Source organism: Lytechinus variegatus, chromosome 11, assembly GCF_018143015.1.
Source record: "Lytechinus variegatus isolate NC3 chromosome 11, Lvar_3.0, whole genome shotgun sequence".
NCBI lineage: Eukaryota > Metazoa > Echinodermata > Echinoidea > Temnopleuroida > Toxopneustidae > Lytechinus > Lytechinus variegatus.
The window spans coordinates 19,531,516-19,545,570 of NC_054750.1; the positions used below are offsets into that span (position 1 = coordinate 19,531,516).

Consider the following 14,055-nt stretch of genomic DNA (forward strand, 5'->3'; position numbering starts at 1 on the left):
GCAGTCAACAGCAAACACAGGGTGCCGGGCAAAGTGCAAAAAATGTGGCCATGAAATGCAAGGGCTTGTCAAACGATTGAAAACCCATTTCGACAAGTGTGAACATGGAAGTGATGCTGAGACACCAGAGCTAATGCAGAGCAGAGATGGTATGTTCATATTACTACTTTGGTTATCAATACATGTACAGTCAAATTATAACTGGAAACAAAACAAAAAAAGAATAAAAGTATTTATAATAAAACTTTCATTAAATGTGTGATTAAACACAGTTAAAGTAAATAATCTTTTAGCGAGGATGTACAAAATTAAATCAATAATCATGGATGCATTTAGATGCAGATGGGTGGGTGAATAAACAAAAGTGAATATGTTGGAAATCTGAAGTATAAACTTGTAAACATAGATCTAGACCAGAAATGTGTTGTGCTCAAAAAACCATAGAAGCCCCCACTTAAAGTGATTAGTCATTTTTTTTTCATATTTAATAAGCTATGATCTTTAATCTCTGACCTACAGAGAGCACACATCTAGGTCAAACATGTCACTAGATAACATACCAAATGTAACCAAAGCTTTCTGAACATTTCTTTGCAAACGCTATGAATTATCTTTTTAATTTAGGCCCTATTAAGCTGACTTTTGATTCTCATTTCTTATTGCAGAGCAAGCATCTAACTCGAAACAGACAGGTGCTGGACCAAGTACGTCTTCAGCACCAAGTACATCTTCTGCACCAACTCCTCCATCTACTGTACCAAAAACATCTTCATCTACACCTTGCACTGGCAAGCGACATGCATCTGCACCACGGAATCAACCTCTCAAAGCAGCCAAGATTGATAAATTTGTTCTCAAAACTTCTGCTCCACAAAAGGCAGTGCTGGATGAACAAATTGCAAGAATGGTTTATGCCACTAACTCTGCATTTCGCATTGTTGATCATCCAGAATTTGTGAAGATGGTCGAAATCTTAAGACCAGGTTATAAGGCTCCCACAAGAAAGGATATTGCAGATAAGTTCTTACCTAAGATATATGAAGATGAGGTCAAGAAGTGTGAGGATGTATTGAGAGGAAAGACTGTGTGTCTTGGACTAGATGGGTGGTCAAATGTTCACAATGAACCTATCATCTGTGCTACTGCTACAACTGACAGCGGCTTAGTTTACTTGGTGGATACTGTTGATACGTCTGGAGAGCCCCACACTGCAGAGTATCTGGTTAAAGTTGCCAAAGCTTCCATGGAAAAGGCTCAACAAAACTTTGGCTGCCAAATTGGTAGTATCGTCACTGACAATGCAGCAAATGTGGCTGCAATGAGGAGAATGCTGGAAGAGAAAGATGCAACAAATCTGGTGACATATGGTTGTTCTGCTCACATCCTGAATCTGCTTGCACATGACTTGGAAGTTCCAAATGTAAAGGAGCAAGTGGTGCATGTGGTCAAGTACTTTCGCAACAACCATTTTGCTTCAGCAAAATATCGACACAGAAGGAGGCAACTGCCTGGTAATGCCGCAAGATGTTAGGTGGAACACCATGGCTGTTTGGAGTCCTACATCAAGAACTGGGCTACACTCCTGAAGATATGTGATGAAAACAGGAACAGGATAGACAGTGTGGTCAGAAATAAGGTAGCAAACATAGGCCTGAAGAGATCAGCTGAAGACCTCCTGTCAAGGCTGTCTCCAATAGCAGTTGCACTGGACAAAATGCAGAGAGATACTACAATGATAGCTGATGCTGTCGAGATCTGGAAAGAACTTGAGGGAAAGCTACTAGAGATCAACAGGGAAGTTGCCAAGCACTTCAAAACCAGGTACAACCAGGCCATAACACCTGCTCATCTAGTGGCCAACCTACTTCATCCAACCATGAGAGGCAAGTCCATGACAGAAGAAGAAAGATACAGCACTAGAATATGCTAGTCGAAAGTGGCCATTCATCATGCCTTTGATTGTCAAATTCCAAGCCAAATCCCGCCCCTTTCAGGCATGCAAGTATACAGACGAGATAACACAAGCAGTCAGCCCTGTTGAGTGGTGGCACTCACATGATGGTATCCAGGAAGCCAGTCTTACAGTTGTGAAGATGTTGTTCTCTGCTGTGTCTGCATCCTCTGGTGTAGAAAGGGTATTCAGCTCATATGGTCTGGTTCAGTCCAAGCTGAGAAACCGTCTGGGAACAGCTAATGCTGCAAAACTGGTGTTCTTATTCAAAGCTCTGAACATGAAATGAGAATACTGTCAGTTTGTTTGGGGAAGACTATCAGAGACTCAGAAACTCTAACTCTCCTAAAACGTTTTCAAGCCAAAGAATTAATGTCATGTTTAAAAGAAAACTGCCTTCTTTTGTGTTTAACATAATGCTCTTTATGATATTGCATTGCTGAAGCTTTAGAACTCATTTTCTTATTCTTATCAAAACTGCCAACAAACCCTTTGCCAATTACTAGTATTCATGTATATTGTAAGAGAAATAATTCAAATCAATGATTTTTTTTTCAATTAGTCACAGCTTTACAATAGTCAAAGAGAGACTACAACTGTATATGTTTGGATCTTTTTAGTTTGATAAAACACTCTTCTCTTGCTACAGATATAGATGCAAGACTCTCAGTTTTGGAGAACAATATAAGAGACAGCTTAGTCAAAGGGTGACTATACTACATTATGTTACTGTGATTTTTACATTAATGTACAATTTTTATTCCCATATTCTCTCCAAAAAAATCTGTTTGATCCATGAAGTATGAAAAAAAATCTACTTACTTTTAACTTAAAGGATAAAAACTGCAAAACTGCTTAAATTACAACATATATGTATTACAAAAAGAAGTATTTTATTTTAAATGAGACACAGCTTACAACTGCCAATGATTGTAACTGAATTACCTGTATCTTAACATTTAAATGCAGTGTTAAATGTTTATTCTGAGTTTTGCAAATTGTTGTTATAGAGCTCTTTCCATTATTAAATGCAGATACAAAACTTCCATTATTTGTAGCACTGAACATAAAATGGGCTGCAGTGACTTAAAAGGTTTATAAGAGAAAGCTTTTCTCAACAGTCAAATTATGACTGTACTACATTATGTTAATGTGATTTTTATAATTATGTTATTTAAAACATCAAATGTATGATAAATGTAACAATACGAAATAAGAGGCATGTTAAATATGTTGATTACATGCAGGTATCATTTTTTTTACATGACAGAAGTAGTTATGTGTAAGCGAAGGATCAAAACTGGAAAACTGCCAACAAACCTTTTCTCATTGACTTTTATATATTATATTTTTTTTACAAACTGCTCTCTGAAAAGTCTTTGGATTATGTGAAAACTTATGTTAAGAAAGAAATTGACTAATAATAACTGACAAAGAATGTAAAATTTCAGAAGAAAAACTCAACATAATTTACAAAAAATGAGTACCTATTGACAACATACATCCAGGCCTGCATACATCTGTAGTTTTTAAGGAATTACCTGATTTTATTGATTTGATTTTAATTTGTTTTAAGTAGATATGAAGACTTTGTTGATCTTTTGTTGATATAAAGTTAATTCAAAGTTTTTCAGTTGACTTGAAGAATTAAAACTGCATTGAACAAATACTTTGTCCATGATTTGTACATTTTTCAATGGAAGTGATTTAAATCAATGATTTTTAAAAAAAATCATGGTGATTTAAATCGCGATTTAAATCACGATTTAAATCAACGTGATTTAAATCCGCCAACTGCCTTTGCCCTTGATCATGTGACCTGAAACTCGGGCAAAATTATCATTTATACTTGATTAACTCTATGTCCAAGTTTCATGAACTAGGTCTAAATGCTTTCTAAATTATGTTGTCATTTCAAAAACTTAACCTTCGGTTAAGATTTGATGTTAACGCCGCCGCCGTCGGAAAAGCGGCGCCCATAGTCTCACTCTGCTATGCAGGTGAGACAATAAAGGCAATCTTCCCATTTGTGGAAATCATAGCGGTGTCACATCTAGAAATGAAAATCGACAAAATCCAGGGGTGGTATTCTGGAACTCTGTCATAACTTTTGTCATAAATTTTGTCATTTCTCTCCGAGATGTGACACCGCTATGATTGTCACAAATCGGTATTCTGAACATTGTCTTTTCCCTGTCATATCTCTTAAAGATCCCACCCAACGAACGTAGAGGGCAGCAACACACAAGCGTGTTGCTCTAAGGAAGGTCAACTCGATACGCGCATGCAACTGAGCTGCGCGCATATTTTATTGTTCATGACAACGAACGTAGAGGGCAGCAACACACAAGCGTGTTGCTTTTAGGAAGGTCCACTCGATACGCGCATGCAATTGAAGTCCGCGCACAATTTGGTAGGCATGCCAACGAAACCATGAAACGACGCAATACATTCAAAGATTAATAGCAAAATAGAGGTAAACTAACAGATTGTGACAAGGCTAAATTCCAGTAATAGAAATACAAAAATATGTAAATGATTGACAAAAAATTTACTACATTTTAAATTAAAAAAATATTACATTTCTTTCTTGTGTTGCTTTAATTCTCCAGTAAAACGGCCATCAAATAAACCAATCTGCTAATTTCACCCCGATTTAGTCAAGCTTATTTTGTGACCGTTATTAAGCTCCGCCCCTCACTCAGCGCACTTTTTTAGTAGATTGTAGAGTTGATTTTTTTTCATTTCCTCATTTTCAACATTTTTACTTGAAAGAATTTTACAGCAAGTATCACGCTTAAAAATATTTAAAATGTATTCCTTTATTTTTCCTAAAATATTACGTGGTGGTGAAAACAAATTTATGACTTTCGCATATCAATATGAAAACAAATATACGTGAGGTTGAACATTCTTCATTTCAATTTCGCTGCACCACATTAATGCGCCTACACAATCCAGCGGCAGTGCCATAGCTTGAGTGTAAGCGCCATGGCTGAACGCGCCGGCGCGCCCCGGCCTGCCGGTCGGTGCGGAGGTACGATACGATTGGCTGGTAAATTTTGTGCATGCTATAAATTTTGATGAAATTATAGAATGAAAAAAGCAGCTGTGACATAAACCTCCGCCTCTTGATGGTTCACAAGTCAAGGCGCGTCAAAACATATACGGCTCGAAACTGGGCCATGTTATTTTGGTCTGTTAATTTGGTCTAACTTTAGACTAGGACTAACCTGGGCTTGAGCTTGGCTGGTGTCCGTATTCGATCTTTGCCTGATGAGTTGCGAAAAAGTTTGGTCGGATTTGTGGATATCATATAATTATTTTATATTTTCATGCTCCAATCCACACTGTAAGGGAAAATTAGGATTCTAACCTTGAACATCTATCGTTGCAACTGGCAGTTAATGCCACATCAATGACAGATCAAGTCCATATCTTTCAGGTCCTTGTCTGGCTAAGTCGAGTAGCGTCGAGATATCCTGCCAGTCCTGCTAGTGCAGCCAGCACTGCTTTCGCGCAGTACGCGCATCGATGTGTCCCGGGAAGTTTCGGCGCGGCCATGCCAGAAGATCAAGGTATTGGCTCTGGCGTAGCTTGGTAGGGGCAGCGAAATTAAGCAGAAAAGGGGTTATACAAGTTCATCGTACTATGTATTTCTATTGACGTGCAAACTAAAAGAACTTTGATTACGTTTTGTCTTACGTTTTTCAAAAAATAAATGATTACATATCAAATAATATTAAGCATTATTTCGTGGAGTTGTCAGTATCATTAAAAAATAATGAAATCGAACAAACGAAAAAAAATCAACTCTACAATCTACCAAAAAAGTGCGCTGAGTGAGGGGCGGGGCTTAAGTGGTCACAAAATCTGAGCGGAGTGGACCTTCCTAAAAGCAACACTGTCGTGTGTTGCTGCCCTCTACGTTCGTTGGTTCATGACAACGAAATCAAATGCCGATCAAATACAACAACAAATTAGTAGTGATCAAGAAACGAATATGAAAGAATATGACTACAACGATATCAAAGATAACATTAAAAAATGTGTTGAGGGATATACATAAATATGAAAACATACTTTGATATTTAAAACTTTACAAATGCAAGTTATAGGAAACTAAAATCATTACCAAATCGGTGATTGTTGTTTATTTATTTATTTATTAGTTATCAGCGATTTCACCAGACGGCTGAATTAGGTGATTTGCGCCGAGACGATTTTGTGACCACTCGCAAAGCATTTCGGGATTGAATATGTCCCCCTTATTTTCTCTGGGCTCTTCGCTGAACCCATCATCATTCTATGCTTAAGCTACATTATGCTCCGTCGTCTGCTTAGATTTCAACCCCCTAGTCTAGCACTGGTACTTGTTCTGCTAGCTAGGCGTCGATCAGCTTTTATCTGCAGTCCATATAGGCCGTGACTCATTTATTTATTTATTAGAGCAGGCAGCAATGCCAATGGGTATTAAAAAAATAATTCACGTATCTATCAGTAGTATGTTATCATTTCTTTTCACCATTTTCCCCAAAACTTATAAATTTAGAAATACATTCCAATCAGTAATAAGTGAAGTCTACATCTAACCTAGATCTTGATCATGTTGATCGATAGACCAAAAGCTTCAGTCTCTGTATTTTGCTCTGCTGAACTGCCCTGGCTCACTCACCGATGGAGATTATAGTAAAATGTCAGAAATTGTTGAATAAATAAATAAATAACCTCCTAGCCGCTAGGAGGTTATGATTTTGTTAGTCCGTTAAATGCCTACAGGGTAAAGTCTAGATCTAGAACTAGAAGATTTAATGGTTGACAAGTTACCGTTAGGCCTTACCGTTAGGCATGAAATCTTCAAAATTCAGTTAGAAAATTAATGCATAAAAATAAAATCACGACGAGCTCAGTCACTTTGCTCTTTCACTTTCGAAATTTCTCCAAAAAAATACGCGTTCTGTCAGCCAAGCCCAGGCCATGCAGGCCCAGGAAAATTTACCAATTCTTGCAATATGGCAAACAAATTATGTAAAAGTCTTTGATTGCACAGAATCAATGGTCAAATTAAGATATGGATGCTGTCTATCAAATCTACTTTCTGCCCAAAATCATAAATTAAGATGGTGTAAAATCTATCTAGCTCCCATTTCTTCTAGTCTAGGCCTAGATCTAAGTAAGGTTAAGTCTAACGCAAAACGATGATGGCACTCTGCAAACGATGTAACATTGCAATCAATTTCCCAGAATTGGCTGATTTTTCTTAGAAATTATTGAAGAAAACCAGGGAAAATGTGAATAGGTGGCCGTTTATTCAAGCTTTAATTTGGCTTTGGAAGTTTGGTTGCTCAATGATTATCGACCTTCGACGCGACGCAGCGCCTGGCTGTGCAGCTCAGCTGGCGCGCAGCCAATGCAATGCATCCGATGCATGGGTTTTTTTCGCCGTCGGACTCGAAGTTGAAATTTAGACCCGGATTTCGGGGATTCGGCGACTTGTATTAAGATTTATAAACTTAAAAGTCAAATGCAATTTAAAATTTGAAATCTGACCTTGAACAATCATCGTTGATAAACATCAGCCCTGAAGCAATTGCACTTCAAATCAGACCAGGCAAATTAGACGTCATTGTGTATGTTGCTAGAAGATCTATGACGAGTCGACTGAAGCCCCAGCGCGCATCATCAACGTTACTAGTAGCTACGCGACCGGCCCAGACTCGGCGCACCCAGGCCAGAAAAATGACCTCGATTATTACGGTGGTTGTCTATGCATTTATTAGTGGTGCAGCGAAATTCAGCAGAGGAAAATAAGAGATAAGAGGTATCCTCGTCATAGACTTAATATTCAAAAATTAGAAAAAATGTCAAAATCATGATTATTTAAGCTAAATAATTTCTTTAAAAATAAAAGTAAAATTTTTAATATTTCTACTTAGAATAGCCGACCTAATAATTGTTCATTAAAAATATTTAGAATTAACAAATGAAAAAAAATCAACTCGACAAAATTCCGAAAAGTCCCCCTTATTTTTTAGAGTGGTCACAAAATTCGAGCGGAGTTGACCTTCCTTAGAGCAACACGCTTGTGTGTTGCTGCCCTCTACGTTCGTTGATCCACCCATCTTTTCGGAAGCGAACCAATCAAAATCATCGTTAGTTCCCAGTTGGAGCCCTTCTAGCCAATAGGAAAGCCCCGTGGCAGGTAGGGCGTATCCCCAAAACAGTTGCTGGCATCGCGCAACTACGCGTATATTGATGCGCTTAATTACAAAGAGAGACAGGGAGCTGTGAAGAATTTTAGAGAAGTAGAAAAGTAAGGAAAACAGAGAAAAAAGGAGGAATAAATATGTAGGGCCTTACTAATTGTAGCATGAAAAATGAATTTTGAAAATTGTCATGGAAGAAGAGTGAAACTAATACCACAATCTAATCTAAATAATGTAATTGTTCGCTTGACATTCAGTCGGCAGGGTATCGGGATATTTGGTACTAAAAGATATGACAAAATTTATGACTGCTACCCCCCTGTCATAACTTTTGTCATATCTTTTGCTTGTATAAAAGGATTACGCGCATTTAAAGCCGCGTATTTTTGCTGCGCGCTAAAGAGAAGAGACTAAATTTATGACAATTTTTGTGACAAAAGTTATGACATCCACCAGAATACCGATTTTGTCATATCTCTGAGATAAGATAAAATATGGAGAAAAGACAATGTTCAGAATACCGCCCCTGGATACGTTGGAGAGGTTGGATAAGATAGTCTGGTAAACCGCAAAATAAGCTATTGCAGTAGTCCAAATTTGACATGTTTGAGGTCACGAATGCTTGAATTAATCCTTCAGTTGCATTTGGGGTCAAATAATATCTTATTTTCCCTATCCTGGAAATTCCAAAAAGACTTACAACGGATGTGGTGAGCCATGGTGAGATTCTTATCAAGCATCACACCAAGATCACGAGAGACCTTATTACATCCGACCGACGTTTCATCTCCAATCTATAGTACGGGGAGATCCCGAGCACGTCTGAACCCGGAGAAGACATGTAGAACCTCAGTTTTAGAGTCATTAAATTGAAGATTGTTTCGTAGTGACCAGTCCTGCTGGTATACAGTGCTGCAATGTGTGGAGGCCAACATCATGTTCGTCAGGTCTGATGACAGGATACAACTAAGTGTCATCTGCGTACATGATGTGCTTGATTCCTTCATGTGTGCTAATGACCTGCGATAGAGGACCGGTGTACAGTGCAAACGCCAAAGGACCAATGACAGAGCCCTGAGGGATTCACTGGGAGAGAGGAAAAGTCCTTGAGATAGCGTTGTAAACTTTGAACCTCTGTCTCCGACTTTCTAAGTAGGAAACCAGCCACTGTTGAGCAACACTCTTGATACCATATTCACACTCTAGGATGGAGATCAAATTTCCATGGTCAATAGTATCATAGGCAGCACTGTAATCTAGTAGAACCAGTATCGCCTCATAACCCTTGTCGACAGCCAGTAAGAGATCGTTCATTACTTTCGCGAGCGCTGTTTCTGTTGGGTTGAACGAACGATAGGCCGACTGCATTATGGGAAACAAGCAGTTATTTTCTAGATACGCTTTCAACTGGAAGCTCGCAACTCTTTCAAGAACTTTTGCAAGGAACATTTGGTTGGACACAGGTCTATAGTTCCGAAGATCATTAGGATCTAAACCACGTTTCTTCAGCAGGGGAACTACTTGAGCGACCTGAAGCTGTCAGGAACACTCCCAGAAGACAGCGAACTGTTACAATGGAAGTGATAACTGGCACCAGTTCACCCATACATCCCTTGACCAACCATGTTGGAAGAAGATCCAGCTGGCAATATTTGGAAGTAATGGCACCGATCACTTTTCTAACCTGGTTTTTCAGATACTGGTACAAACCGAGGAAAACTCACTATCACATCCAGGAATTTCCCCTCATTGACATGGAGTTGGGTCAAATCCTTCAATAATTTTATTAATTTTCCTCTCGAAGAACTCACCAAAGTCATTTGCTAGTGACTCATCTGAATCTCGATCGGGAAGCACATAAGCTCGATCGGGGCAAGACAGCTTTTGGACGAATTTGAAAAGTTGTTTTGTGTCACACTCCACAACTTCAGCTGACAGAAACTGTAACTTTGACTCTGTAAGTGCGTCATTGTAGGTCTTGCAGAGTTGTTGGTAAATCTGCCCGTGGACCTCTAGGCCTGAATTCATCATCTTTCTCTCTGCACGGCATTTAACTCGCTTAGCCTGTCGAATGGACTCGGAGTACCAAGGAGCCCGTGGTCTTAAGGACACAAAAGATGATTAAATTGGTGCGTGCTTATCCAACAGTTCCTGCAGCACACAATTGTACTGTAGAATTGCTTCAAAAGAACAAGATGAGAGCGAAGATGTAAGAGAAGATGCCAGGATGTCTGACTTGAATAAGTCCATATTGATATCACGAAACTTCCTGCAAGTGACAAGCTTCTTGGTGGCGGGCGGGCGTTCTAAGTTAATAGTGCACCATATACAGTCATGATCAGAAGGAAGACCCTGAATCAATCGCAGGGACCACTTTGTCGACCCTTCTGGTTATCAGCAGATCTAGCGTATGCCCCGATTTATGTGAGGAAGACATAACATGCTGTTGGAAACCAGCCTCATCCAAGGTATTGAGGAAAGTGGTAGCATCTTTATCGTTGCGGTCATCTACATGCATGTTGAAGTCATCAACCAACAGTGGAATGCTGTCAACTATTGCTACGGATTCCATAAGTGACGAAAATTCCTTCAAGAACAAAGAAAAACTTAGTTTGTTCTTTGATGATGGAGGTGGTATGTAGATGGCTAAGATATGAAACATCGACGCACCATGAGACCGAATGGAAAACTCCATCAACTCGAATGACTGAAAGTTGCTGAAGTCTTGAAGACTCACTTTGATCATGGAAAGCTGGATAATGCAGATGCCTCCACCAGAACTGGTCGTACGAGGTTTGTGCACTATATCGTTATATGGAGAGTCGCCCTAATGTCGGCAAAAGTATGATTGTCCCAATGATCGCCCTTAAGCCACGATTCGGTGACGATGAACACATCAAAGTCATTATCAATTATAAGATAACAAATACTAGTGGTCTTGTTATTTATAGATCTGGCATTCCAATTGTCTATTCGAACTTTACTCCTAGAAGAACATTTCGTATGAGAAGGAGGGGTTCCAGTGAGTTGTATGAGTCCAGAAGTATCCCGAGTAGATTTACCACTAAAAGAAGGAACTTCGGTGAATCGAGTCTGAATGAGAACAGGGATGTTAAATCTACGCCTCATTATCCCTCCTCGATAGCCACGCTTAGTTCTCCGAGCGGTTCCTAACTCATTGCAAAGACTCCCTTCATCCGAACTAAGGAGCTTAGACCGAGTCTCATTGTCAATGTTCCGTCCAATATACAAGAGTTCCTCACGCGAGTAAGCGCGGCGAACAACCATGTTGCGTGACGTCGTAGATTGCTGGATCGTCACATGAAGTGTAATACATGGGCACGCAAAAATAGTATACAAATAATGAATGTTTATGAGTGCAATGGACAGAATACTTCATGAGGTGCAAGATGAAATGATCCATTCAACGAGGCGTAACCGAGTTAAATGGATCATTATTTCATCTTTTACCGAATTAAGTATTCTGTCCATTGCACGAATGAAAAAAATCATTATTTGGTTTATATGACACCTAAAAAATTGATTTTTTTTTCCATATGAAATTTATGAATTCCGATGCAAAACACGCTCATGCAGCGCGAGTTCGGTCTGTTGATTGTAACGTCATTACAACATGCACATTGCTGGTGTGCATGCAGCTGCAATCTCGGTGAGCGAGTGCAATGGATAAAATCGTATGGATCTAAAATTGCACGATGAATGGATCCAAAATTGCAAGGTTGACGACGTCATTGCAAAATGGGCTGAATGAACGATATGAAACAACCAATGAAATCACAATGAACAATCTAGGTGTTATATAACAAGCAATATGTTCACAGTTTTAAGTGAAAATATCCAATGAAATCGCATGATTGCAAAATACGAATTATCACAAAAAGAATTTAACTGGAAATTTAAGAGAACGAAAAATCAGTGCGGCCATTCGAAAAGGGCGCCACCATAATTAACCAAAATACTGTAGAGCCTACCCCAAAATCCATTTATATTATTTGCTTACTTTTTGCTTTGAAAACGGGCTCATGAAAATTTAAGTATAGCTAGCGGTGCTTCAGAATTATTAGGAGAAAGTGAAGGTATCCTGAATACTTTTTTAATATGAGCGATAGCAAAATTCAAGGTGAGCCTTATTCCAAGAGTAGTACATAATTTGATAAACCACACCATACATTGACCGTAACGACGTCTTTATCCAACATCCAGCATCCTTTTGTAAGATATGATACAAAATGCAGTTTTTTGGTGATTACCCCCGCACTCCCGAGCCACGGGGGTAATCTCGAACGCCGTTTGTGGAAACATTAAAAAGTAGCATGTCATTTGCATTCTTTTCGATTATGATCTTTTATCGGAATAGAAAAGTCAACAGATCCGTTGCTGCATCACAAATTGTTGCCCCGTGACAATTTGTGCAAAATTTGACACCACAAATTGTCGCCCCTTAACACGTAATAAAAAAAACAGGTAATGCAGAGTTGCAATTGCAATTAGACCATTTGGCTATTAGACGAATTGGTCATTACACCAAATGATAATTAGATCGAGAATATATTACACCAATTGCAAATTAGACCAAGTTATTAGTGGACCAAATGGGTTAAAGCCCATGTGTTATTAGACAAACGGAGAATTACAGTAGTCCAACTGTTGTTAGACCAAGTGGATTAAAACCGAATTTTCAACGGGCTTTGCTCTTGTTCTCTATATTAGCCTACCCAAAGATTAATTGGCAGTTGGTCTAAACCAGATTTAACTAATTGCCGTTTAGCCTCATCCTATCATGCCTATACATGGTCTAATTCCATTTCGGCTACAACCAGTTTAATAACCTTTTGGTCTAATTGTCTTTTTGCCTATTTACCATTCCGCCTAATTTCCATTTGGTCAAATATCTTATTGGTCAACATCACCTGGTAAATTCCTGTAACATATGGCTATTCGAAGATTCAGCAATTATACCGTCCAAGTTTTTTCGACTAAGTCCTATAAAATAGAGCAAGTGGAAGTTAGACCAAACTGTTACTAGAGCAATTGGGTTTCGCTAGTATATTAGACGATCAGAGAGTTTGACCAACTGTTACTGCTACACCAAGTGGATATAGCCCCCCCCCCCTTCAAAAAAGACTGATAAGGGATAATACACACACATACACACGCGCACACTCTCACACACAAACTAACACGACACTCACCTCCAACACAACGCACACAACTTACCACAAACAACGACACACACCAGGACGCTCATACTGTACACACCAGAGTGGTAGTTGAAGAAATGGTGTAATGGGCGACAATTTGTGGTTCAAGGTTTCTTTTCGCCGAAACAAAGTGGCACAATATGCTTAACAATTTAGACCGGGTCTTGCATGCAGCACAAATTGTTGCGAGGCGACGATTGGTGAAACATCCGTTCACAGGAAGTCATACACCATTCATGCCATTCTTCGTTAGGGTTATCCCCACTTTTCGCTGTGCAACGCGGACGGACTTTACGACGGTATATTGATTTTGGAAGAGACTTTAGGGCCCATCGCAAAACACTTTCCTGTAATTCATGTTGTGTAACATGAGAATTTTTGTTTACGTTTCGCATCAGCCACGGAATCATTCAATCTGCGTTTCGTGTGAAAAAAATCTGGTTGCTACTATCGTAACAGCGATATATCCGATTTAGAACGAGCTTCCAGAGCCACATTATTTTGGTTCCTCCCAGTGCTCGAGGGGCGGCCCGGGGGGGGGGGCACTTCCATTGACGAGTCGATACCAGGCGCGATACCACATGTAAAAAGGGATTTTCTTTCCAAGAATGGGCACGTTGCGTATATTTAACGTTATAAGGGTGTCAAAAACGATATTTGAAATACTGAAAAAGGG

At 39.2% G+C, this 14,055-nt stretch overlaps 1 protein-coding gene across 1 annotated transcript in view; it reads right to left on the bottom strand.

The window, feature by feature from the left end:
- LOC121424243 (fibronectin-like) overlaps nt 1-14,055 on the bottom strand; it is a 62,732-nt gene that overhangs the window by 8,044 nt on the left and 40,633 nt on the right. The window lies entirely within an intron of this gene.